General features: G+C 39.8%; 1 protein-coding gene across 1 annotated transcript in view; it reads right to left on the bottom strand.

Annotated features, from left to right (window-relative positions):
- The window catches only part of LOC149319699 (5-hydroxytryptamine receptor 1F-like), a 177,607-nt gene extending 153,725 nt beyond the window's left edge, over positions 1-23,882 (bottom strand). Inside the window, exon 1 of the mRNA XM_089512214.1 lies at positions 23,734-23,882. The gene's annotated coding sequence lies outside the window, so the exon portion shown is untranslated. The remainder of the gene's footprint in view (positions 1-23,733) is intronic.
- Positions 23,883-24,736: the final 854 nt, after the last annotated feature.

Below are 24,736 nucleotides of genomic sequence, written 5' to 3'. Positions count from 1 at the left end.
TGCTATTTAAATGATCCAAAGCTGCACTCCAGTGCTTCGGAATGGAGTGTGACTTTGGCACGACCTCCGGACTCTTAGGACCCATGCATCATTTAAATAGCATACCTCCAACAAGAAACGAAGCAGCTTTATTTTGGCAGTCTGTAACAGGCCATTGTTTATCTTTTTTGTGCTGTTCAAGTGCCATCATTCATTCATTCATTCATTCATTCATTCATTCAGAGCAAACTGGAAATTTGGGCAAAATTCAAATACTTGGAATCATTAATTCATTTTTCTGTTTTATTAACATAAAAGGCATCCTTTATAACTTAAGAAAATAGTACTGCATCTTAAGAATTTGAGAGGAGAAATGAGAAAGATAATAATGAAGGATATCAGGAAATATGAGACTTTTAATGACTCTGAACTAGATCAAAACCAGGAGGTAAGCAGGAGTTTATGGGTGGTGTGGTACTCTTCTTGCTCTCATGAAAGTAACAGTACCCTTGGTGCAGAACTGCATCTTAGAATTTTTCAAAAGCTTCAGAACTCTTCCTTACAGATGAGAAAGGAGGGGTGAGCCAAGAGTGTAAGCGTGAGGCTCACACACCATATTTGTTAGCACAGTTCACCAGCCTCCCCCAATGTGGGTCCTTCTAGTTTTGTGGCTTAGAAACCTAGCCTATCATCCCTAACCTATAACAGAATTTCTGTCATCCCTATTATGTAGGATGAGGGTGATGATAGTTGTACAGCAAAATTTCGAGTGGGTGCCTGATGAAGAAAGTAGCCATAAATCAGGCTGGATGAGGCTGATGGAAGTTGTTGGCCACACTTTCTGGAGGAAGTCATGCTGAACCCACAGTTCGTCAGGTATGTCATGAACCTTTGAAACAGAATTTTGGTGCTACTATGAAAGGGCTTGGAAATGTTACTGATTTGGATTACAACTGCCAGAACTCCCAGAATTCTGGGAGATGTGGTCCACAAAGTCTGTTTGCAAGCTCTATATTGTAGTGATGCTGTGGTCATTATAACCTTCCTAGACAAGAGAAGCATTGTGGGCTTTTCTAATACAAGCAGTGACACTGACCAGTTGTGTGAGAAGAAAATATATTATTCTCTGGGGGAGGGGATGCTGCAGGATAGCTGATACTCAGCTGCACTAGTCTGGAAGATACAGCGATATAGTCAGTGAAACCAAAACTGGCAACAGCAATAACATCATTTTTGATATGCTATGATCCTTAAATGAATTTGTTAGCAAGACAGACTAATCAGTGTCAAGGAAAAATAAAAATCATCTACCTGACAAAACACTGGATGTTGTTGATTCTGACATTACATAGTTTGGCCTTGCTTCTTGAACCATGGGGTTGCCAGTTTTATCATTCTGTGTTATTTATTTAAGCAACTAATAATACTTGAAGTATATAATGCAGTGAATGAGAATATCAGTGAAAAACAGTGACTTCTACATTTAATTGCTTGAGGTTATTAAACAGACTCTCTAAACAATAAGTCAAGGTTAAGAGAAGTTTGCATATTTCACATGAACAGTGGTGCCCATAACATGAAGAACATAGGCAGTGATGCTGACACAGTTGAGAGTCCTTGAGACTCCTGGACATGGTTGTCATGTGCTCATAATGGCACTGGCAAATGATTGCAGGTCTGAAATGAGAAACCTTCCTCTTGAAGCCCGGGGGAGGGGGGCAGGGCTAGGAAAAGTTAGTTTTCTAGACAGTTCCAAAAATGTCCCCAGGAGCATGCTTGCTTGTAGTTTTTTAAAGTTGTAATCCCAACTCCCAAATATATAGTAATATAATTATTTTGTAGTTGGAAGGCGTCTAAAGATTATCTAATCCACTCCCCCAACAGTGTATGAATCTATAATAGGTGACTTTTCCATGCTCCAACAATGTGTATCTATAGCTCAGTAAAGACCTACAACATGTATGTGTGTTCCCATACACACTTTATGTTTACACCATTAATGCAAATGATAGAACATCAAAAATGTTTAGTCAAGCAAGGAAAGGTTGTTCAAGTTCATGTCGCTGATTATTTATTCTTGATGAGGATGAGGAAAGCTTTGGCTCTCCAGTTGTTTTAAATCTCAACTCCCAAATGCATGGGGGGAGGGTTTGAGAGGTTTTCCATCCTTGACTTAGGCATGGTACAGATGGCACAAAAGTACCGTGCTCGCGCCGTGCTAGGGTTATGGGACCACGCAGCAGCCGCACAGTCCCTAACGCTACCTAGCACATACTGGCAGCAGCATAATGGTGGCACCCTGTGTACATGGGCACCACCATTATGATGTAATGGATGCATAGCATCTGCACATCACATCACGCCAGTTACGTCACAAGTGCACCATTGGCACACTCAAGTCATAACTGGCGCGGCAGAAAAAGAACCCACTTTTTAAGGTTCTTTTTCCTCTGCAGGGAAGCTGCGCGGTTTGGCAGCTGCGGCTTCCCTGCAGAGGAAAAACCATCGCTGCCGCAGGTATGAACCAAGTCTTAGATATTCTTTGTAAACCACTTTCATTTAAAAAAAAATTATGAAGGCAGACTACATATTTTAAATAAATAGGGTATATATAAGAAATACATGGCACCAATAGAAAATGGTAGCTGTATTGATCAAAACTTCATTTATATTTTGTAGGATTTTATATGGCAGTATGGTCACTTTATCTGTCATATATGATAAAAAAAACCAAGCTTTTAAAAATCATTCTATGGTAGTTGTGTGCCTTCAGATCCTTTCCATTTGACTGAGACTTTAAGGCACACCTATTATGATGTTTCCTTGGCAAGATTTTTTCAGAGAGAGTTTGCCATTGCCTTCTCTTGAGTTGAGAAAGTGTCACATGCCCATATTCACCCCATGGGTTTCTGTGGCTGAGTGGGGATTGCCTGGTCTCCAGAGACTGTTAACTCTGGCAGTCAAACCGTTACACCAGTATTGGACAATCGTTAACTGCAGTGTTCTAGGTTAAACAGCAACAACTCCTGCTTGCTTTCTGAAAGGACCATCTTTCTTAAGATATAATAATGTTACCCATGCTGCTCCATATAAATTTTGGTATAAATGATAACCCTTAATGACCCCTAGATGAACTCTAATAGCCTGTCCACCATTGCCAGCAAGGCATGAGGACATGTACACACACCCCTGAGGGGCACCCACATTATCATATCTAGAGAGTCGCATAAGAGGATTATCATAGGACCAGGAAGAGCAAATGTTTGCCTTGCCTGAGGCTCTTGCCCCTTCCCCAGGTCTGTTGTCCGAGCAGCTTAAGACCACTAAGACAATCAGACAGGGACATCCAGGTGAAAAGAAAGTAATTAAACACCTTTCTTCTCACCATCAAGCACCTTTGCCAGAAGCAAGATTTTGCCTATAAATATCATCAAGTTTGCCTGTTCACTGGGCCAGTCTGGATTTCAGGGGGAAGCTATGTCCCTTTGAATCCTGGCTCCTGGCCAGTCATTCCATGGCTGAGCCTTATGCCATCCTCATCATATTCCATTTGGATTCCTGGAGGGAGTCTACATTCTGGTATGTATCACCCCAGTGATGCCTAAAATCCTATTCCATGCTAACTCCTGCTTTTCCTGAGCCTTGAATGCATGTGTGTGTATGCGCAACGAATGTGTTTCCCCTATTTCAATAAATTAGACATCTAGTTATTAAAGTCTGTCTCAGCTTTATTTATTGGAATCCCCTGGTCTACTCCGTATACATATCGGGAGACGATTCTGCAAGGGCCGTCGTAGCAGGCCCTCCTCTTGCAATATTTGAGCTAATAACAATAATAATAAAATTCCCCTAACGGACCCTTGGCTACAATAACTAAAAAAAATTAAAATAAATATGTTTCATGTTTATCTGTGCAAAAAAGTAGAAACATCCCAGATTGACTCAGAATGACCACTAGCTTGCTACACTAAAATGATCAATGAGTTTCCAATAAGAATTCACAGAGCATAATGTCTTTGATTTATTTTTGGAAAGAGCTCTAATAAAGAAAGCAGACTTCCAGATCTGCTCTTTATTGGCAATCGATTTACACAAAGTTACATATAAACCTACAGAGACCTCTTTTGATCAAAGAGTCCCTGAACTGAACTATCAGCTAATGAACCATAAACTTTTGCTATAAATTTGCAAGAAAGTATCAGAATGTTTCCTACAGGTTTCCAAATGGTGTGGTAAGTGAAAACAAACTAAGACAGACGAAATCACTTTTACTCTGGGTTCAATGTTTACCTGTGTGTAATATTCTTAAATAAAATAAAATAAAAATGATATTTTGAAATATAAAATGAAAAGCATTTTGCTGTATTAAATAATGCAATTTATAATTTAAGATATGCGTTTCTACTCTTTTGGCTATTGTGTGATTTCATCTGGTTGAAATTTCTAAGAAATTGTTCATTTTACTGTATAATAGTTCAGTTGTTGCTTCTATAATTCCTTCTCTAATTCATCTACCTGTATGATGAATCTGAATTTCCCCTTGGGAGCAGATAAACCTCAGCTCTCTTAGAGGTGAAGCAAAGTAGTACTAGTCTTTAAGCTCAAACATGTCTGATTCAATTACACAAATATGTTTAAAATAATAGAATCACACAGAGTTGGAAGAGACTCCAGTCCAACTGCCTGCCATGCAGGAACATAGTCTTAAAGCACTCCTGAGAGATGGCCATCCCACCTCTATTTAAAAATCTCCAAAGAAAGCGAATAACAAAGGCACCAGATCCCATCTGATCTTGGAAGTTAAGCAGGGTCACTCCCGGTTAGTACTTGGGTGGAAGACTGCCAATGAATACCAGAAGCTATAGGTTATATTTCTGAAGAAGGAATTTGCAAAACCTCTTCTGAGTTTTCCTTGCCCAAGAAAACCCTATGAAATTCATGGGCTCACCACAAGTCTACAAGTGAACTGAAGGAACACACAGACACAACAAAGCAAATTAAACAGGATAAAGTGACTTATGATCACATTTTCAGAAGGATCTGTTTCAAGTCTTTCCTTTTGTTGTGCAATTTGTATTCAGCAGCACATGGATTGTGTATGTTTACCCTGCCCCATTTACCCTCCTTGCTTTGTTTTAATATTATGGAAAAATATATTTTGGATATGGAAGAATCTGTCTTTTTGAGTCAGAAATTATCAGCTAACAAATTATTATTGTTATTATTATTATTATTATTAGTAGTAGTAGTAGTAATAGTAATCCCGCTCTTTTCCCTGAACTGGGAGAAAAAGTGGCTTCACAATATTTAAAACCAATACAATTAAAAACATAGAAAAGTGATACATTAAAACAGAATTAAATTGTTACAGTCCACCCTCTGTATATGCGGACTTGCTATCCGCGGATTTAGGCCTCTGCGGATGGCAAGGCTGCTGGGGAGTGGCAGAGGAGGCAGGAAATACAAGGAGAGGAGGTAGCAAGAGGTGGCAGGGCAAGGATGAGGAGGATTAGGAAGAGAGGGCAAGAGGTGGTGGCTTCGGGGGTAAGGATGAGGATGATGAAGGATGCAGAGGCAGGAAGGGGAGGAAGAGGAGGCAAGAGGCAGCTGCAGCAGGGGCGAATAGGAGGATGAGGATGAGCAAGGAGGTGGTGGGGAAGAGAAGAAGGAAGATGAGGCAGTCTTTCTCAGAGTCTCCCTCAACTGTTTCCTCCTCATAGTTATTTATCCTGCCCCCGAATCACCTTCTGACCCTCCTGTCCACATCCGCCGAAAGGGAGGGAGAGCTGAAACACGCAACACATAATGGACCCTTCCTCACAACACCAAACACTCATAAACACACCCACACACCCTCCTCTGAATCCACCCAAAGGGAGATGGGGGGGGGGCACAAAACACACAATGGTCCCTTTGTCACAACACCACACACTCACAAACACAAACCCATACATCCCTTTCTTCCCACTGCCATTTCACACACATAAACCCACAACACACAGACTAACCATCTATGGATGCCCCTGCATCAGTGCCAGGGAGCAAAACATAGCCAGATCATACATTAACTCCACCAGTCTTGTAAAATATGTTCCTCCTAAATGGGAGGGGGGAAGGCGGTGGTCACACCCTTTCTCTTTCATGACCTGCAGCCACTGCCCTTCAGGCATGCTTCAGGAGGAGGAGGAAGGAAGAGGAGAAGAAAGAGAAATGGTGGCAGTGGTGAGGGGAAGAGGAGAAGGAGGAAGGAAACAAGGAGGAGGAGGAGGAAGAGCTGATGAGAGGGAAAAGGCAGAGGAGGAAGAAGTGGAGAGAGAAGGAAGAGCAAGAAGAAGCAGCCCCTTGCTGCCTGCCGCAGTAAGTGTGGCAAGGCAGGCTTCAGGGGCACCGGGGGATGAAATGCCATTGTCCTCAATGGTTGCATGGCAATGCCACCATTGAAGACAGTGGAATTGAGCATCCAGGATTTTGGTATGTGCATGGGGTTCTGGAACAGATCCCCCATGGATACCGAGGGCCCACTGTATTAAAATAGATTACTTATTAAAAGAATAAAAATACAGTTAAAAAGATAAAATTTTAAACACTTAAAATGACACAACACCCTATTCCTTTAAGAACATTATTTTAAAAAATCTGCCTGCATAAGAAGGTTTTAACCTGCTGGTGAAAGGCCAACAAGGAGAGAGCCATTCTGATCTCCTTGGACAGGGAGTTCCAGCGTCTAGGGGCAGCCACCAAGAAGGCCTTTGCTAGTGTCCCCACCAAGTGCATTTGTCATGGTGGTGGGACAAAGAAAAGGGCCTCTTCAGAGGATCTCAGGGCCCGGGCCAGTTCATACCGGGAGATATGGTCTGCCAAATATCATGGACCTGAGCCATATAGGGCTCGCTCTGCCTGTCTCTGTCTCTTTCCATATATATCTTTGTGTGCACTTGGAGACACTAAGGTCTTAGTGTCAGAACAGCAACATCTTTTCAAGTACGCAACAATTAAGTTATACCAATAGGTTTGTTAGAAGTGTCTTGGACATTCCAAAGAACTTTGTGTGTATACATAAGTAATTCTATCAGTATTCGGAGACATTGTTATTTTTCCTTTTCTTGTACTACCTCAGAAATCACTCTGAAGGACCCACTGAAATTTGACAACCCTGAACTTGAAAGAGGATAAGAGAAGCTTGGATGCAAACATAGAGCACAGTGTACACTTCCTTGAATTCTGGTTGTCGTTTTCAAATAAAGAAAATTGTTGCTGTCAACTCCATCTCTCTCTCTCTCTCCAGCAGTCTCTAATTGGCAGGGACAGTCCTGTTTAATCCTTTGTCTTCCCACTTTCTGAGCTGCTTTTAAAATGTCCCAGTGTCTCTCTCCTCCACTGTTCTCAGCTTATTTCAACTGCTGCACACTAAGTTCAAAGTACAAGAGTGGTTTCCACTCAGTTAACTCACCTGAGCAGAAAACAGGAAGGAAAACTTAAAGAACATCAAAATAATCGGGCTCCGCAGGAGCCTGCCAGGTAGAGGTAGCTTGCTTTTTGTTTTTTCAGGAAAAAAGGAGGAAAAGGTCCTGCCCAGTCCTCAACTACTGACTCACAGGTGCTAACCCACAACTGCCAAAGAGGAGGAGAAACGCTTGTGACTCATTGCAAAAAAATATGAGATCTTCTGACTGCCTGTCCACTAGCAATCTGAAAATGATGGTTCCTCTCAAGTCTTGTGAGAAGCGTGCTTCTTGCAAGAATTCTATGATCCAATGGAATTAGAGATCTTGTGTCAGCCTGAACTCTTCTGCTCATGAGATCTACATGAAGAAGAGGCAGCCCCTTGCTGCCCGCCATAGTAAGAGAGGTGAGGCAGGCTTCGCGGGCATCTGGACCTCAGTCACCTGCACCTCAAAAAATTGGAAGCAGGAAATGTGTCAACCACATTCACAACAGAGAGATCTCCACAACATTTCATATGTAATTTTTGAACTTTTTGCTGCCTGAAATACTTTGGGGTTGTTCTGCTATGAGTATGCCTTGAGCCCATACTTCCTATTCATACTAAATTGAAAAAATACGGGATTTGGTGTGTCTCATACTGTATACAAGACAGGATTTTCAGGCCCAAAATGTGGAACATCTAATATGAAATGGGATATCTGGGAACCCTAATGGATATAGATAATGTACAAATGTTGTCCTGGTATAAGAAAATTGTATGGCTAACAGCTTTTCCGTGTGTGAGAAGTTGGAAAGTTCATGAACATTTGCAACATATCAGGTTACCTAATTAGTGCCAAAATCACTAATATCAGATACAAGAAAACTGCAGAGAGAGATAAATCAGGAGGAAGATTTATTGGAAAGATTCACATAACTTTTTCAAAAGTGAAGTTTCTACTACTTTCACAAGAAAAGAAAAATAATCCCAAGTTTTAAGAAATTATACCTGATATCAAAAGAATTTATGTGAGCACTTCTGTGTGCAAAAAGGAAGAGCATTAATAACAGTGGTAGGAGCTGTAAATAAGTATCTGGAGCTTCCTTGTGATATTGCCAATAGTACAAATGTCCTTCCTTAGTAGAACCTCAATTTGCCACAATTTTAAAGACATTTTTAAATAGTTTTCTATTTCATCTGCTTTTTATTGTGGAATTTTAAGTATTCATCCTTGCTTCTTTTAAATTTTATTATATCCTGATACTGCTGCCTGGGGATATTTTTAGATGGCTGTACTATAACTTTATGGATTGTTCTTTGTTTTCCCTTTTTCCTTTTTTTCCACCCCTTTATTATTATTTTCTTCCAGAAAAATTCAGTATAGATAAAATAAGAATGACAAAATAAAAAAAAATATATAGATTTTAAGGCATGTGGACAACAAAGTTTTTACACCTCAAACATGATCAGAAAGAAAACCCATTAGCATAAATCAATATCATGACTAAAGAACATCATATATTCTGCAGTACACAAATTTAATATTTTGTCTTTATAGCAAGCTAACAGATGAAAACACAAAACAAACCAAGCAGGTAAAAAAGAAACAACCATCCTTATAGGCCAACATTCTGCAAAGATACCAGATTCTGTTGATCTTGGGAAGTAAGCAGGGTCAGGCTGGTTAGTACTTAGCTGGAAGACCACCAAGGAATAGCAGGTGCTATAGGCTATATTTCAGAGGAAAGCAAAGGGAAACCACCTCTGAGTATTCCTTGCCTAAGAAAATCCTATGAAATTCATTGCCATAAGAACAGCCAGCTTGAAGGCACATAGAAACATATGACTGTGCTACTAATGAAAACTGATCTATGGGCTAAAGCAAACTCCCAGTTGTTACTAAGTGAGTCTGAGGCTGAGATAATCTTTCATAGCCACCTAGGCTGAATTTCATAGCCTCTTCTGCAGTTTGGAGAAACTAATCCTAGTTTACTTAATGGGACATTTGTCATGCTTGCTCTGTTAATGTTACATGAAATTCTTTGAATACTTAAGTGGTATATAAGTGCATTTGTTGTGGTCTTTATTTATTAATTCTAGGAACTGAAGTTTGCATAAATGCCTGGTGCACATTATGAGATACAAACAAATACAGCAGATTCTACAAAAGAAGAAAGCCCATTTCCCCCCAACAGATGACAGCTGTGATTATGGCAACATGAAATAGCAAAGGCAACTGGAGAATCCATGATTTGTTGACCTATCTGTGACTCATCTGCTTGCTAATTCTTCGTCCTTTCTGGTGCAGGCAATGAAGAGCTAGGCTACCTCCAGACAGCTCCTTTGTCCAGTGACAAGAAGTAGGAGGAAAAGTACCTCTCAGAAGAGGGGACAGATAGTGCTATGCTTTAACAGTGCTTCTTCCTGTCTTTAGATTTTGTTGGAAGAACCATGAACAACACAATTGTGTTAGGGCATTGTACTGAAGAAGAACCAGTATCAAAATGGGTGAGAAAATGAATAGTGATATCTCTTTGTAGAAGTTACTATCTAGAATTGTTCTCACTTAACATTTATTTTCCTAAGGAAAACTGAGCCTGCATTATCAAAACAAGCTTCATTAATAGGACATTAATGGACTTACAGCTGCAGTAATAAGAATCTGAAAGGGTTACATTATTTTTCTAAGAAATGTGTGCCACTACACCTCTGTTTTCTGGTGTGTTCTCTCTCATTTTCTTTCCCCACATGAGTTCAATGTGTTGGGAGCTTGCAATACTTGCTACTGTAGTACTCAGGGCCCAAACAGAGGCCTGTTACAGACAGCCAAAATAAAGCTGCTTCGAGTCACAGTGGAGGTATGGTGTTTCAATGATGCATGCATCCTAAGAGTCCAGAAGCCACACCAAAGCCACGCTCCAGTCTGGGAGTCCTTTTCCAGTCCTTTTGGGGCAGCCTTTTATCTCCAGGTTGGAGGTAGGGCAGCCTCACCAGCAGTCCTGCAGCCTCAATCCAGAGTTTTTTCGGACCACGGAGAAGTGGCAAAATGCCGCTTCTCTATGGCATGGAAAATGGGTGTCCTTGGGGCTTCATGCCCCTGGACACCCTGGGATCCACAGCCATGGAAGAAAGGGGCCTTCTTCCTGGCGTCATTCCCGCAGCCATCTGGCGGCTGCGTGAATGAGGTATGCACCCAGAAGGAGCTCTGTTTTGGAGCTCCTTCTCGCACTGCAGCCAGGCCCCCATAAGCAGCCTGGGGCAGCACAAAGATGTCACGGATGTGCTGCACCATGCCATTTGGATGTGGCGCGTTCGTGACGTAATCATGGCAGCCCCCATGTAGATGGGAGGCCGTCATGATTATGGCGCCACCACGTACAAGGGTTGCAGGGCGTGCATACAGTCTGGATCATGACAATCCTTTTGGGGTGTTTTCAGACATGATTATCATCCCAACTAGAATTTGTGCTGCTCAATCTGTTCCATTTTTTAAAAATGCCAGTCAAGCTAATTGCATTGCTGCATCACTGATGACATGGCCAGGCGTTATTTTGCGGACATAGCCATGCATAATTTTGGCAACATGAGAATGGTGCCCTCCCTCCCCAAATACTTTCTCTGGCGCGTTACAGACGGGCGCAAGAGGCGCTGTCATCACGCTGCGATTACGCGCAAGGGGCGGCACTTCCGGACGTGCCTTGCCCCTCGCGCATAATCGATACGTCAAAATGGCGGCGCTCTATACAGATGGGCACCGCCATCTTGACGTAGCGGACACTCTGTGTCCGCACGTCCCAACCCAGAAGAGACATCGCGAGTGCGCACTTTGGCACTTGCGACGTCTCTTCCGGGTTGCCAGAAGGAGCGCGATTTCTGCGCTCCTTTTTTGCAGCGTGGAGGAGTCGCACGGTTTGGCTGCTACGGTTCCTCCGCGCTGCAACTGGCAGCGGCCCAAGACCGCCCCTTTTGGGCGGTCTGTAACGGGCCACAGTTTCCAATCACTTTTTAGTCTCGTGGTTTGCCAGCAAGGGTCATTATACAAAAGCCCAAAGTCAATTAGGTGGAAAGCCCTTGCTAGATTAGGTGCCTCAGTGGGATGATGGGAGATCACATTACCAATTCAGTAAATTAAAAACAAAAACACATCAGATCCCCCACACAACAGATCCCTTCCAAATGAAAAGCAAAAACAAAAACACATTTTACAGTGGAGGATCATGGCCAGATTCAGGAGGAATATTTCAGTGTAAAGACAAAAAATTAAAAAGCCACCATACACATGGGTAGACAAAGGGCAGTGCTCAAAAAATCGCAGATTTAAAGCAGCCGAAAGCTAGATGGGTGACACCCCCTGCCAAACCCTGTGCCATGGTCCCTCCCCTCCAGTGAGATTAGATTCTGATCTGAAGGTCATTCCTACTTGTTGAGCACACTTGTGATTCGGTTCTTCTTAAAAGAACCTCTTGAAAAGTAGTGACAAATGAGAGCAGGTTTTCTATGTTTACCCACTTTAAAGTATCTTTATTCAACATCCATATTTCATACATTTAAAATAACCATTGATACATTATATATGTCTCTTCAAATATTTGTACATATTTGTGTATATTGTTATGTTGTGATTTTATTTGGTTTCTCACAGAGTTTACCGGCTTTTAAGGAACTTTATTGTATCAGAATCAGATCGAAACCGACTTCACGTGGGAATGACGGACACATAACCTGGTTTGTAATTTGATTTAAATCATAGTGGGAATTACCCCTTTGTACACAATTCAGAGGGAAAAAACACTCTGGTTTTTAATATGTTAAGGGCTTTCCACATTCACTCTAGCATCTACATTCTGGAAACAACACTTAGGTAATATCAATATGCTAGCATTCCTCATTATAAGGTTCCTTCCAACTCTAGCACTCTATGCGGATGATGTTGGTAGCCACAACACAGCTCCAAATAGGGAGAGTACAATGGTATAAATCTTATTCACCGAGCAATGTTATTCTGGCATTGATGTTGTGTTAATCTCTAACTTATCCCTTCTTTCAATTGGCTTATTGCTTTAACCTGTGGCAAGGGATTGGGATACAACAGAATCATGTGGCTTTCCTGATGTTTATTATTATACACACACACACACACACACACATACACACACACACACACACACACACACACACACACACACCACCATTCTTCACCATTGGCCATACTGGCCAGAGGATGCTGGAATTTGCAGCTTAACAACATTTTGAAGGTCTCTTCCAATTCTGTCATCAGCCAGCCAGCAAGCTAACTATTTTATTTATAATCCACTTTTCCCAAGAATAAGATTCAGAAGTGGCAATTTTCCTTTAAGACATGACACCCCCCAATTCCTTGCATTCCTTCCCCAGATTTTTTTTTAAAGCAAACAAACCTGGAAGTGGACCTCTTGACACATCTCGTTTCAATTTTGGGGGGCAGTGGCTACTACACAAAGATTTTTCTCAGCTCCTAGATATACAATATATTTACTAGACCTCAAATCTAATGTTCCTTACTCTAAATGTCTATTGTTAAGGGGGATTTAGTACACTTTGTATTTCAGTATGTTCTCCAAGGCTCTTTTACTGAACACAATTTCCATTTCATCTTCTGCGCAACAAAACTGTGGAGCTGTCATTGATGACAAAAGAATGTGCAATGACTGTCATCATCTATTATCTACAGTGGCACCTCATAACCTGTTTTAGATTTTATTTAAATATCTACTAGAAGGCAAAATATTGTGTAATTCTATAAAAATGATTTTTAGGGAGGGAAAGTTTCAACTGGGTTTTAAATTCACATCTATGGATTTCAGTTTCCAAACCACTTTGTCATCAGTGGAATTATATCCATTTATGAAATCTGTACACTAAGATCTTTTCCAGCTCCTTCACTGAGTAGAGCACAGCACAATCTTAATCTGCCTTTGATTTATATATGTGGTTGATTTATAGTTGAACATATACAGGAGTAGTTGGTAGGAAATCCCGCTATGTCCAATGGGAGTATTCCATAAAGAAAGCTGCTTCTGCTTTTGACATTATTACTAACTTTAGTTACTCTTCAATACAGGGACTCAAGGTAATTTACAAGTTAAACAAAGTACAATATTGTTAAAACAGATAAAATGATAATATTATATTATTGATATTAACTTTTATTAATGTATTATTAAAATGGGATTATGTTGTCATAACCAAGAAATCCAGCAGTGGCTTGGATATGGGCTTTGAAGCTGAGGCCAACAGATATCTCCAAAGCCTTTGAAGGAGGACTGAATGGCCCTTTCCCTCAATTTTGTCCCTCTCAGTCTGTTTTAGATCCACATAGGCTTTTATATAAAAAAAGAAGTAACATTCTAGTCATTTGTTTTTAAAAAAATAAAAATACTCATAACAGGCCATAACCAGGTGAAACCACCAAATCCATGAAAGGTCCAACTGCATCCTTTATAGGCTTCAGTGAGCATTGGACTAGAACTCTGGAGACCAGAATTTGAATCTTGATTCAACTATAGAAGCCCACTGGGTGAAATTGGGAAAGTCACACTCTCTGCACCTAAGTGAAAGACAGTGGTAAACCTTCTCTTACAAAAGCTTAGCAAGAAAATCCTATGAAAGATCACCATAGGCTGGATCAACCTGAAGGCACATAATGAATAGGCTCTCGCCAACAGCCAGAGCACAAAACCTGAATAGAACTGAGGTCTCTGAATTTCAACATACATTTCTCTGACCAAGGAGTTTCCTTGTAATAGCATCTCAACATTTTAATTGCTCTCACAAGCAGCACTGTTATTTACAAAAGACCTAAGTATACAGTAACTGTTGCTGAAATGCAGCAGGCCCTTGATATCTACTGGGGTTTGGTTCTAGGACCCTCTGTGGACACCAAAATCCATGGATGCTCAAGTCCTTTTAAACACAATGGCATAGTAAAATGGCATCCTTTATATAAAATGGGAAAATAAAGGTTTGCTTTTTATCATGTATATATTTTAAAATAATTTCAAGCTGTGGTGATTGAATCCATGGATATGGAGGCTGAATGAAGTAACATGTTCTTAATGTTAAAAATAAAAGAATGGGTCCTCCCACACTTTCACCATCATTTATCTAAAATCAAAGAGATAACACTTGTCAGTTTCAACAATATGCATATGCTCCAGTTGGCTCTAGAGATGCTGTAGTGGTTTGGGCGTTAGACTAGGACTTTGGAGACAAGGGTTTGAATCCTCTCAGGCACAGAAGCCCACTAGCTGACCTTGGGCAAGCTCTACTCTCTCTCATCTTCAGAGAAAGGGAAAGGCAAGCTCATCTGAACCAATCTTGTCAAAAAAGTTTGCCTTAGGGTTACCTAATGGCTGCTTTAAGTCGGAAATGAGCAAACTAAATCTAAACCATAGACTCAAATAACAAAAATTAGAAATGCTCCAAAAATAAGGAAGATGCACCCGCAACAGATTAAAAGAAAATGAAGGGGAGAATTTTCACAATTTGAGTTGACTTAGGAAGTTATTGCTTGTATTAGTGAAGTTAATGAGGCACAGCTGTCTCTTATCAACTCCATGCAGAATTCTGGTATTAGCCAGAGAGCTGAACAACATTATAAATGTAGCCAACCTTTGATCACTCCTGAAAATTGAATCTTCAACTAAAACAACATCTTAAGGCGATGGTCTGAGTGACAATGCTGTGGACTGTATAACATTTTGAGAACAATCTATGGGTACATTTCCACCAATTTTAGTTCCAATTCTTTCCATGGTATAGAGTTAAGTGCATGCTTAATTGAAATGATTGAGACTGAATGGTCTCAGAAAGTACTCATCCTTGGAGTCTGATTTACGTGAATGGATGCTGATATACTTTGGCCAAACTTTCTTTCTGAGATAAAGAGTAGTTTAATCAAATTGTTTCATTTTACTTTTATCTAGCTTTCACCATGTTTCAGCAACTCTGTCAGCAACTGCCTAATCGTATGCATGGGTTCTCAGCAGTAAGAATGACTGTACTGAATGGAACTAAATCCTGGGTGAGGGACCTTTCACACTACACAGTCATAGCACTATGATTCCACTTTAACTCCCATGGCAACATTCCATACAATCCTGAGATTTACATTTTAGGGGAAATCACTTGGAATTCTCAGCCACAGTGCCCCTTCAAACCATAAACCCCACAACTCTATAAGATGAAGCCATGGCAGTTAAAGTAGGCTTATAGTACTAAAACTGTGCAGTGTGAAACAGCTCTAAGTGTATACTGGTTTGCTACCATAATCTATGACTGTGATACAATCTAATATGGGCCAAAGTAGATATTTATACCTAGTTTTAAAGAAAGCCTGCTTAAATTTGCACCAGTTGGGAATTCCAAGGGTTAAAGATTCAGATTTATATTCTGGATGCAGTTCTAGTCTAACTAAAGTTTCACACAATTTTCCTCCATGGCTTGGAAATGCCGTTTTTTGGACTACAACTCCCAGAACTCCCCATATCAAAAAGTAACTTTTCTGAATTATAGCTTTCTGTTGGAAATAGCCCCTTTCTAGACTTCTGTTTTCTCTAAAAGTTTCAGTTGTAGTTAACATTAATGGTGGTGGTGGCAGGAAGCTGGGTGATAGTGGTGAAAGAAGAGCAGTATGATAACTATAAGCACAGAACTCTGGTCAGAATTCTGGATTGGGGTGTCATGGGTTTGTATTTGAGGATATTTGATATATTGATTGTATATTAAGAGTGTGAGGTAAGTAGCTGGGATGAGGGAGAGAATGGAACATTGACATGAATGGTCATTGGTTCAATGTTTAGGAGATTTGCATAATGATGAATGATGGTGGGAGTTTAGTTTGAGTTGGCAGTGAATTAGCCCAGGATCTGAGAAGAGTGTAGTTAGAAAAAGGATTTGAGTTAGACTGGGGTTGGAGTGAGAGAAGGTAGTTTAAACTGAGTGGTTGGTAAGGGTCAGAATTAGAGTGAGATAAAAGAGTAGATTGTGTAATCTGCTCTGTTATGTTTACCTTCTGTAAATAAAGATTTTTTTGTTTGTGGTTATACACTTTTGGCCTCCAGTATATGAGAGTCTGGATTCAGAAAAGGTGCCCGTGGTGGCAGCACTGAATATAGAGGGGTAGGGTCTATTGTTGTGTGCCTTTAAGTCATTTACGACTTATGGCAACCACAATGCAATACTATCACTGGGTTTCTACCCTTTAACCCACCAAACATGAAAACTTCCTTGATGCTCACTGCTTTTCTGCTTTTAACACACTGACTTAACAATTTGGGGTTATTGTGTATTGACATTTTACTATGTACCAGATTGCTTTTACTGTAAGCCACCTTGATCCTAACTGGAGTAGGCAGGATATAAAGATGTTGTTGTTGTTGTTGTTAGCTCCACTGTGTTTTCCGATGTCTCAGTGGCAGAAGAAGACACCAGCCTTGATTTTTTTAAAAAACTTTCTTCTGGTAAGTAATGAATTTGACTTAAGCTGATGAAATTCTTTAGGTCAACCAGTCTTTTACCACTGTAGACTGTCACACTGGCTGGAGGTGTGTAGCTTGAAACAAGTCTGTTTGACAATAAAATATGCTGTTTGGCAGTGGAATATGGTGACTCACAGTGTGGTGGAGTCTTAGTCTTTGGAGGTTTATAAACAGAGGCTGAATGGCTATTTGTTGGGAGTGCTTTGATTGTGCATTCCTGCATGGCAAGGTGTTGGACTGGATGGTCTTTGTGATCTCTTTCAACTGTATGATTCTATGATCTTCTAAGCCCTCCTCCAAAATATTCAAAGAAGAATAATACAGGAAATCATACAAACTTGTATTTTGATAAGAACATTCAAAGAACAGTAGAAACAGTCAGAAATGTTTCATTTCATGGTAACATATCCAGAATTCCAGAGAGCTACATTAGATGAAAAGAGAGGCTTCTTGATCATGATTGATCTGACATGATGAACTGGCACAGTGATCACAAAATGTTTATGGAAGACTGCCCCAACCTAGCATCCTCAGCCAGCATGGTCAATGAAGTGGAATGGTCCTGTCACTTTTCATTAACAGTAGTTTCCTGTTAATGAAAAGTGACAGGACCATTCCACTTCATGGATGGGATGACTGAGACATTGCTGGATGTCATGTGATAATCTTCATGCAATTGCGCGATAAGGACAGGAGCATCCCACTTCTCTCCCATCCCTTTTCTCCGTGTGATAATCTTCTGTGTCTGCTTAAAACAGGCAAGGTAAACAGCAGCTACCTCGAGAATCATTTATCAAATATGCACAAACAGCAAAATAGAGAGAAAAAGAAACTGGACAAACATGGCTCACCAATTACCTCTAGCATATTAAGCACAAATCTATACATCTGGTACCAAAATGGAAATCATAAGAAAAGTGGAGGCTAATGACACTTGTCTTCAACTTGTCTCCAAAAGGTTCAAAAATGTTTTTGGTTTTTTTTTTTTTTTTTTTTTTTGTCTTTACTTATGGTAGGGTTGCCTCACCTGGTTGTTTCATTTTACAAGGACATGTTGGTTTTGAATAAAAGATTTGCTGAAATTTGTTAAACTTGTCCACATATTTGTGGTCCTTATTCTTTCCATTTTATTTCTGCCATTGATACCAAAGCTTTATTAAAGAAGTAATACCAACAAGCATATCCACTATTCTAACTGAAGCTGCATCCACATGGCAGGAATAATCCATTTTGACACCACTGCCATGGCTCAGTGCTATAGAATTTTGGGAATTGTAGTTTTGTGAGACATTTAGCCTTCTATGTAGGGAGTTCTGGTGTCACAAAAAATTCCCAGAATTCCATAACATTGAACTGTGGCATTATTTTTCCAGTGTGGATGCAGCTCCTGATATAGCTATATTAGAAAACAAAGAAGTAATAGTAACTAGATAGCCACCCAGCTGGGGAAAGCTATATATTTGGATTAAAAATCACAGACTCCCCCAGCTAGCATGGTTTCTTCTCCTGAAATGATTCTCAGTTAGCTGTGCATTTGCACATAATATGTAGTTTGACCCACAGGGAGTGATCTTTGCAGAGCCTTTACATTCCCTGATTTAGCCAACCCTTGAGGATTGTTATGAAGACAATATCTTGCTCTGAGCTTCTTCGAGGAAAGATAGGAAATACAATATAACAAACCCAAGACTGTCAAAACTGGAGACACAATTAGGTAATTTTTGCTAATTAGGATTGTCCCCTCACCTCACATTGGCTAATTGTATATTTTGGATTAATGAAGGAATTTTATTACAGCTTTGTTTTTACTTGGGCCCTTTTCATATGTAAGGCAAATAGTCTGAATGTAAAAGTTACACTGATGAGAATATTTATCAACGGCACTTCTCAGGTGTTGAAGTACTATTAAGAAATATTAGTTTCCAAATTAAGAAATCTTCTTAACATAATTTGTCATACATTTTCCCCTAGGTCAGAATGGGTGGGACATGTGCCTTCATCCATTTCCTTGGGTCACTTGAAGTTCACTGGACTATAAACAATTATGAGGAGGCTCCTGCTTTAGCATTTAGTAAGTGGTTATATGACAGTTGCTGTGCTGTAGCTCAACCAACAGTGGTGGCCTATGGGCAGCAGCTGATATCCATCTGTGCATAAATACATCCCTTGAAAGAAGGAGAGGAACACAACCACCACCACCACAAAGCCAACAGAATAAAGCTCCATGCTCTAAATTGCACACATATAAATGTTTTTTATATATGTGTTTCAACCAGTAAGCTTCAATATGGGCAAACAACATTTTACATTGTCTTGTTCAAGAGAGATAAACTGCAGAAGATGTCTTTCAGACAAAATGACTGAATCTAGAGCTGGACTTCAAGGCCAAAGTCCTAGTCCTGACAACCCAGGGAAGCTGTATATGACCACTCAGAGAGCAGCCAGTGATAGCAACAGTGACAAAAATTCCCAGTATCAGCATCTGGGACAGCATCAGTTGGCTCTGCTTGCTTCTGAATCCTTTCTTTCTCCTGATTTTTTTTTAATTTAGAGAGCCAGCTGGGCATGCATACGGTTACAGATGCTCATTTTATCATTTCTACTCTTAAGAGATACCTTTTCCTGCCTAGCTATCCATTCATCTTGGTAGTGGGAGTAACCCATGTTAGCCAAACCAGCAGAATTTCGTGACTTCTTCATCAGATGCATTATGATTATTTTTTAATAGACAAATATGATGTTTAGCATCAGGGAACCAAAAAACAAAAGAAAAAACAACAGCTCTATTACTGTAGCCAGGAGGGTACTATGACTGAAGTGAATTTATGAAGCAAAACTATGAGTAAAAAGTATTTATTTTCTTTCTTTCTTTCTAGTTCGGTGCTCTTTCTTTACTTCATTCCAAGATATCAGACATATAGAAACAGTGGTTAAGCATTAGTCCAGAATCTTCTGGGCTCATTAGTCTCCCCTAGATTTCCTCAAAAAGAGCCTGATCAGTTACCTTCTGGGAATATTCTATCTGTAGATCCTGGACTGATGGCCCATGGGATCCCTTTCAACTATTATTATATGATACAAAATCATCCAGTTGTATTACTGCCCCAGCCATTGGAACAGTAGTTTAAAAAGGAAGATATCTAAGTTCTGTTTCCAACTAGAGAATTCAGTCAATCTTTAGTACTTAGCTCCTTTCTTTTTCCTCCCTCTGCTATCCTGCTCTTTTTCTTCTGTTCAGCAAAGTAATAACTACAACCAAAAATGGTGCTCACATTTGATTGTTACAACCCAAAGTGGTTGTTATATCTAAAGTATACAGATTTCATTTGATAGTCATCATTGTAGCAATAGCAATAGCATCTTCATTTATATATCACTTCATACCATCTAAGCCAGAGGTTCTCAACCTGTGGGTTGCGACCCCATTGGGGGTCAAACCACCCTTTCAGAGGGGTCGCCTAAGACCATCAGAAAGCACATATTTCTGATGGTCTTAGGAACCGAGACTATTGGTTGGGGGTCACCACAACATGGGGAATTGTATTAAAGGGTCTGGGCATTAGGAAGGTTGAGAACCACTGACCTAAGCAGTCTCTGAGCAGTTTACAACTGTTAGCTAATTGCCCCCAATAAGCTGGGTACTCATTTTAGCAACCTTGGAAGGATGTAAGCTTGAGTTGAGCCTGAGCCCCTGGCTGATGCTGAACTCGCAACCTTATGGTTTGTGAGTGAGCGGCTGCAGTATAGGCATTTAACCATTGCACCACCAGGGCTTGTAGATTAAGTGACTGAAGCAAAACCTTCAAGAAGTGGGATGCTGAGAAACTAAGAGGTGTGACATGCTACACGTATTGTTCTGGAGCCTTGCCTTGGAATACCATATGTTCCTGTGAGGCTTTTGTGCAAACATGAGGCTCTTAGGCTTCTAAAAAAAGTATGACTGACAGCTCCATAATCCATTTTCTAATACACCATTCTGATTTTAACCATCTAAACAGATAAACAAACATATGCAAAGCTGGAAGCACAAAACTAAAAGCAGTTTGGTTGGGGATTTTTTTTTGCCAATGATAAGAACAGCTATACTTAAATTATTAACAATATTGAAAACACTAGCTGACTTGTGAATAAGAAGAAGCAGCAACAGCAGCAGCTTTTAAAAATGTGCAAGTTCCATTATATTGACCACACCAAGGATGATCTGGCTGCTCAAGGACATGGGACTGTTTAGTTTTTAATAGCTAAAAAACAAAACAAAAACAAGTGACATAGGCAGCCACATTTTTTTGAGCAAAGGAACTATGGGGAATGGCTTCCTCTCTTTAATTTTAGTATCAAAAGTGGCACATGGATAAGGGTAGTTTAAGTTCACTTCAGCCTTAGTGTTTCCAGATAAATGTTAAAATAAGATACCACCCCCATACAAACATTATCTTTTGTAAGCATCAACGGACTTTCCAAATTTAGTGTGACCCTAACACTTCTGGAGAGGACTTATCATATCTTTTCCATCCCAGTATGCATTGTCAGGCATAACCTGATACCTGTATATCTAATAGTGACTCATTAATTCTGCAGTCCTTACTTTGAGATTGCAACATACGGCTGAGCAACTTTCCTTTTTTTTTTTGCCCCATTACCTAAATTTTATACCACTATCCTGATAAAAAGTTCTGGAGTACTTGAAAGCTTGTGTACATTTGTGGCATTTGGTAGATCGTACATGAAGTTATTGCTTACAATGTTTTTTCTTCCCTATTGAACCCACACCACTACCAATATTGATATTCACACACACATGACATACACTTATAAGTCACAGTTGCTGATATGAATGAATACTGACAATTCCATATGGATGTCATGAATGAGAATTTCATGGCTATTTCTCCATTTTAGGATAATTCACCAATGAATGCTGCCTACAGTCATAGCTAGAATTTTAACAATTCTATTTTTTTCTCAACATTCACCAATTTTCATCTGTTTTACAGATTGAAAAGGTATGATGGTCCTTAATGGACATGTAAACAAAAATGTTCTGCTACCAAAAATAAATAACTGATTCCTTTTAGGGAAAGTGAGAAATCTAGGGTAGCATTATCAGAAACAAGTCATTTCTAGAAGATATCATATATATCATTGATCAGGATTACTATAATTCACATATGGATAAGCTAGATATTGCCAAAGTACTGCATTAGTAGACGGGTTCAAAAGGATGTTGTTAGGTCACTTTGAATCAACCTGGTGTAATCCCCAAAGTCTTCTGCACAGCTTTGAAACCAAAAAACAAATATTTTGAAGCACTGTATTAAAAGTTGTCAAGGAAAAAAAGCAACGATTTTCCAATAAATCATTTAAATCTTTGAGCAAAATAGCTTTGTTACAGCCACCTTTCATTTCACTTTGCTTCAGCAATAAAAACTAAACAACACACTGTAGAGCTAATTACAACTGCAGTGGTTCAAGGACATTTTTTATAAAAAGAGTCTATTGTTTTTTTAAAAACTGTAGGCGGGTTGTCAGATGCTTAGGTTTGTCTTTCCCCCCATATAATTCATTTTCCTTTCAATGTGATGACAGTTTATTAAGAAATCCAAACAGAGAGAAACTAGAAAAAAAGGAGGACAAAAAAAGGAAATGTTCAGTCCATTCACTGCACATGAACCCAGGCTGAAAGCATCTGAAGAGGAAACTCTTTTCACATTTGCTACCTTGTATTGACAAGAAGCAAAGCTGACTCTCTTCACAGAAGAGTGTGTTGAACATCCTAAACTTAGACAATGCAAAGTACACACTATAAAACCACAGAGAGGTGGAGGAGATGCTAGCATAGGATCTTTAGAAGGAGAAAGTTGTTTGTTTTGAATCTAGATCCAAAGAAGTTTAAAATTAGAAACAGAAACAAGAGCAAACTTTTACTTCTTCAGATCAATACAGCGGAAAGAGATTGGTGGTAGCAGATGAATGGGGAGAATAAAAGGGATAAAATGGAATTTTTGAGAACAAAAGCTGAACATGCCTATTCTTTAAGGTACAGCACATCCTAAATTAGACTTTGGTTTAGGAATATTTGTACAAGCATAGTTGTAATTTTGTGCACTGCCCTTAGGGCCAGTAGGACTACAGCTCTAAACAGACCTGCTGAGAAGTACATCTCCTTGAGCTATATGGGACTCATACCCAAATACACATGCACCTTAATTTATAGACAAAAGTGAAAAACAAGGTCACAGCAGAAGGCTGATGAAGAATCTTGGGTAATGTGATTAAAGATTTGTGATTCCTGATGTTTTTCTCCCCACTCTCCAGAGAACAAAATTAGGTCTCCATAGTCATCACAGGTTGTTCCCCCCCCCCCCCCCCCTTATTTCAAATTGGTATCACCTCTGGAGCAGCAACAGCTGACAGGAATTTCATACCATTAATAATTATGTAAATATATATATAGAGAGAAAGAGTTTTGACAGGTACAACTTCTTCTGTCACAGTTCTATAAGGAGAAGAAAAGCTTCACTCAACACCGCTCCCCTTTCAGTATAGCTGCTCAAGGCTAAGAGCTTTGTCCTCTATTGCATCTGATCAGCCTTTACCTCAGTAACCTAGAGGCAATTCCAAGGCACTAACCTCAGTGCTAATTGGAAGAAATAATGACCATCATCCACTATTAGTTGCCTGATACAGTACCTTAGCTGAAAGCAACAGAGTGGACAGACAGGTGAATTTGATTTGGCAGATGATAAGCAAAAGCACAAATAGGTAGAGGCTCAAAAGTATCCCACTGAGTAGGATGCATGCGTGTCTCACCTCAGGGCTATGTCTGTTCAACCCATGCCAGGTAAAGAATCCACATGTTAGCCATCTCCAGTCAGCACCAAGCTCAAGAGTCCCCAAGAGTGGTATGTACAATAGTCCAGGCTGCAAAGAAAAGCACCTCAGTTAACAGCAACTGAAGTGAAGTGAGGCAGCAAAAGCAACCGAGAAACAGACTCTCTGGCTCAGCAGCTGCAGCCGGCACTTGCTGCTGCTTCTATTGTTGAACGGCTTAGGGAAACCCAAAATTGGTTTGGTCACTGCCACCTGCTGGATATTTAAATCACTGCTTGATCAAACCCCATAGATTTCTGCCATTCGCAATTCTTTTTTAAATCCCACAATGGTTGTTACTAGTAACTTTCCTCCTTGCCTTGTAGATAACTCTCTGAAGTAAAGCTTGCATGTGGAATGAGTAAAGGTTCATATAAGAGATTGTTCCAGGTGTTCCAAGTAATACAACAATGTATAATCTATCCCCATCACAATGTCTAGTATCCTACTGTCACCTACAGTCAATATTGTGAATACATCAGTGACTTGCAGAAGCAGACCAAAGAATGACCAAATGTAGGTCAACATTTAGATTGAAACATTTAGATCTTCCATTTTGTTCACTTTGCCCTTTGCTTCTGTTTTCCCTCAGAGCTATTCTTAATAATATCCAATGCTTTTGATAGCTCAAAAAGCAAATCCAAATCTATACTTACATTTGGATGAAATACTAGCCATCCAGAAACTTACCATGTGAATCCCCAAATATTTCAGCTCATATCAGAACTATCTGTCATAGAATCATAGAATTGGAAGTGACCACAAGGTCCATCCAGTCCAACTCCTGCCACACAAGAATACACAATCAAAGCACTACTGACAGATGTCCATCCATTATTATAATCTCTCATTAACCAAGCCATTCTTTCTTTATAATTCTATATATCTGTATTGCCATAGCCCAGATACTAACTCACATAAAATTACTGAATACTCAGGATAC

This window comes from Sceloporus occidentalis, unplaced genomic scaffold, assembly GCF_023333645.1.
Source record: "Sceloporus occidentalis isolate IW3139 unplaced genomic scaffold, rSceOcc1.0.p SCAF_2, whole genome shotgun sequence".
Lineage (NCBI taxonomy): Eukaryota > Metazoa > Chordata > Lepidosauria > Squamata > Phrynosomatidae > Sceloporus > Sceloporus occidentalis.
The sequence above is the reverse complement of the archived record's forward strand: the minus strand, read 5'-3'. Positions and strand labels throughout refer to the sequence as shown.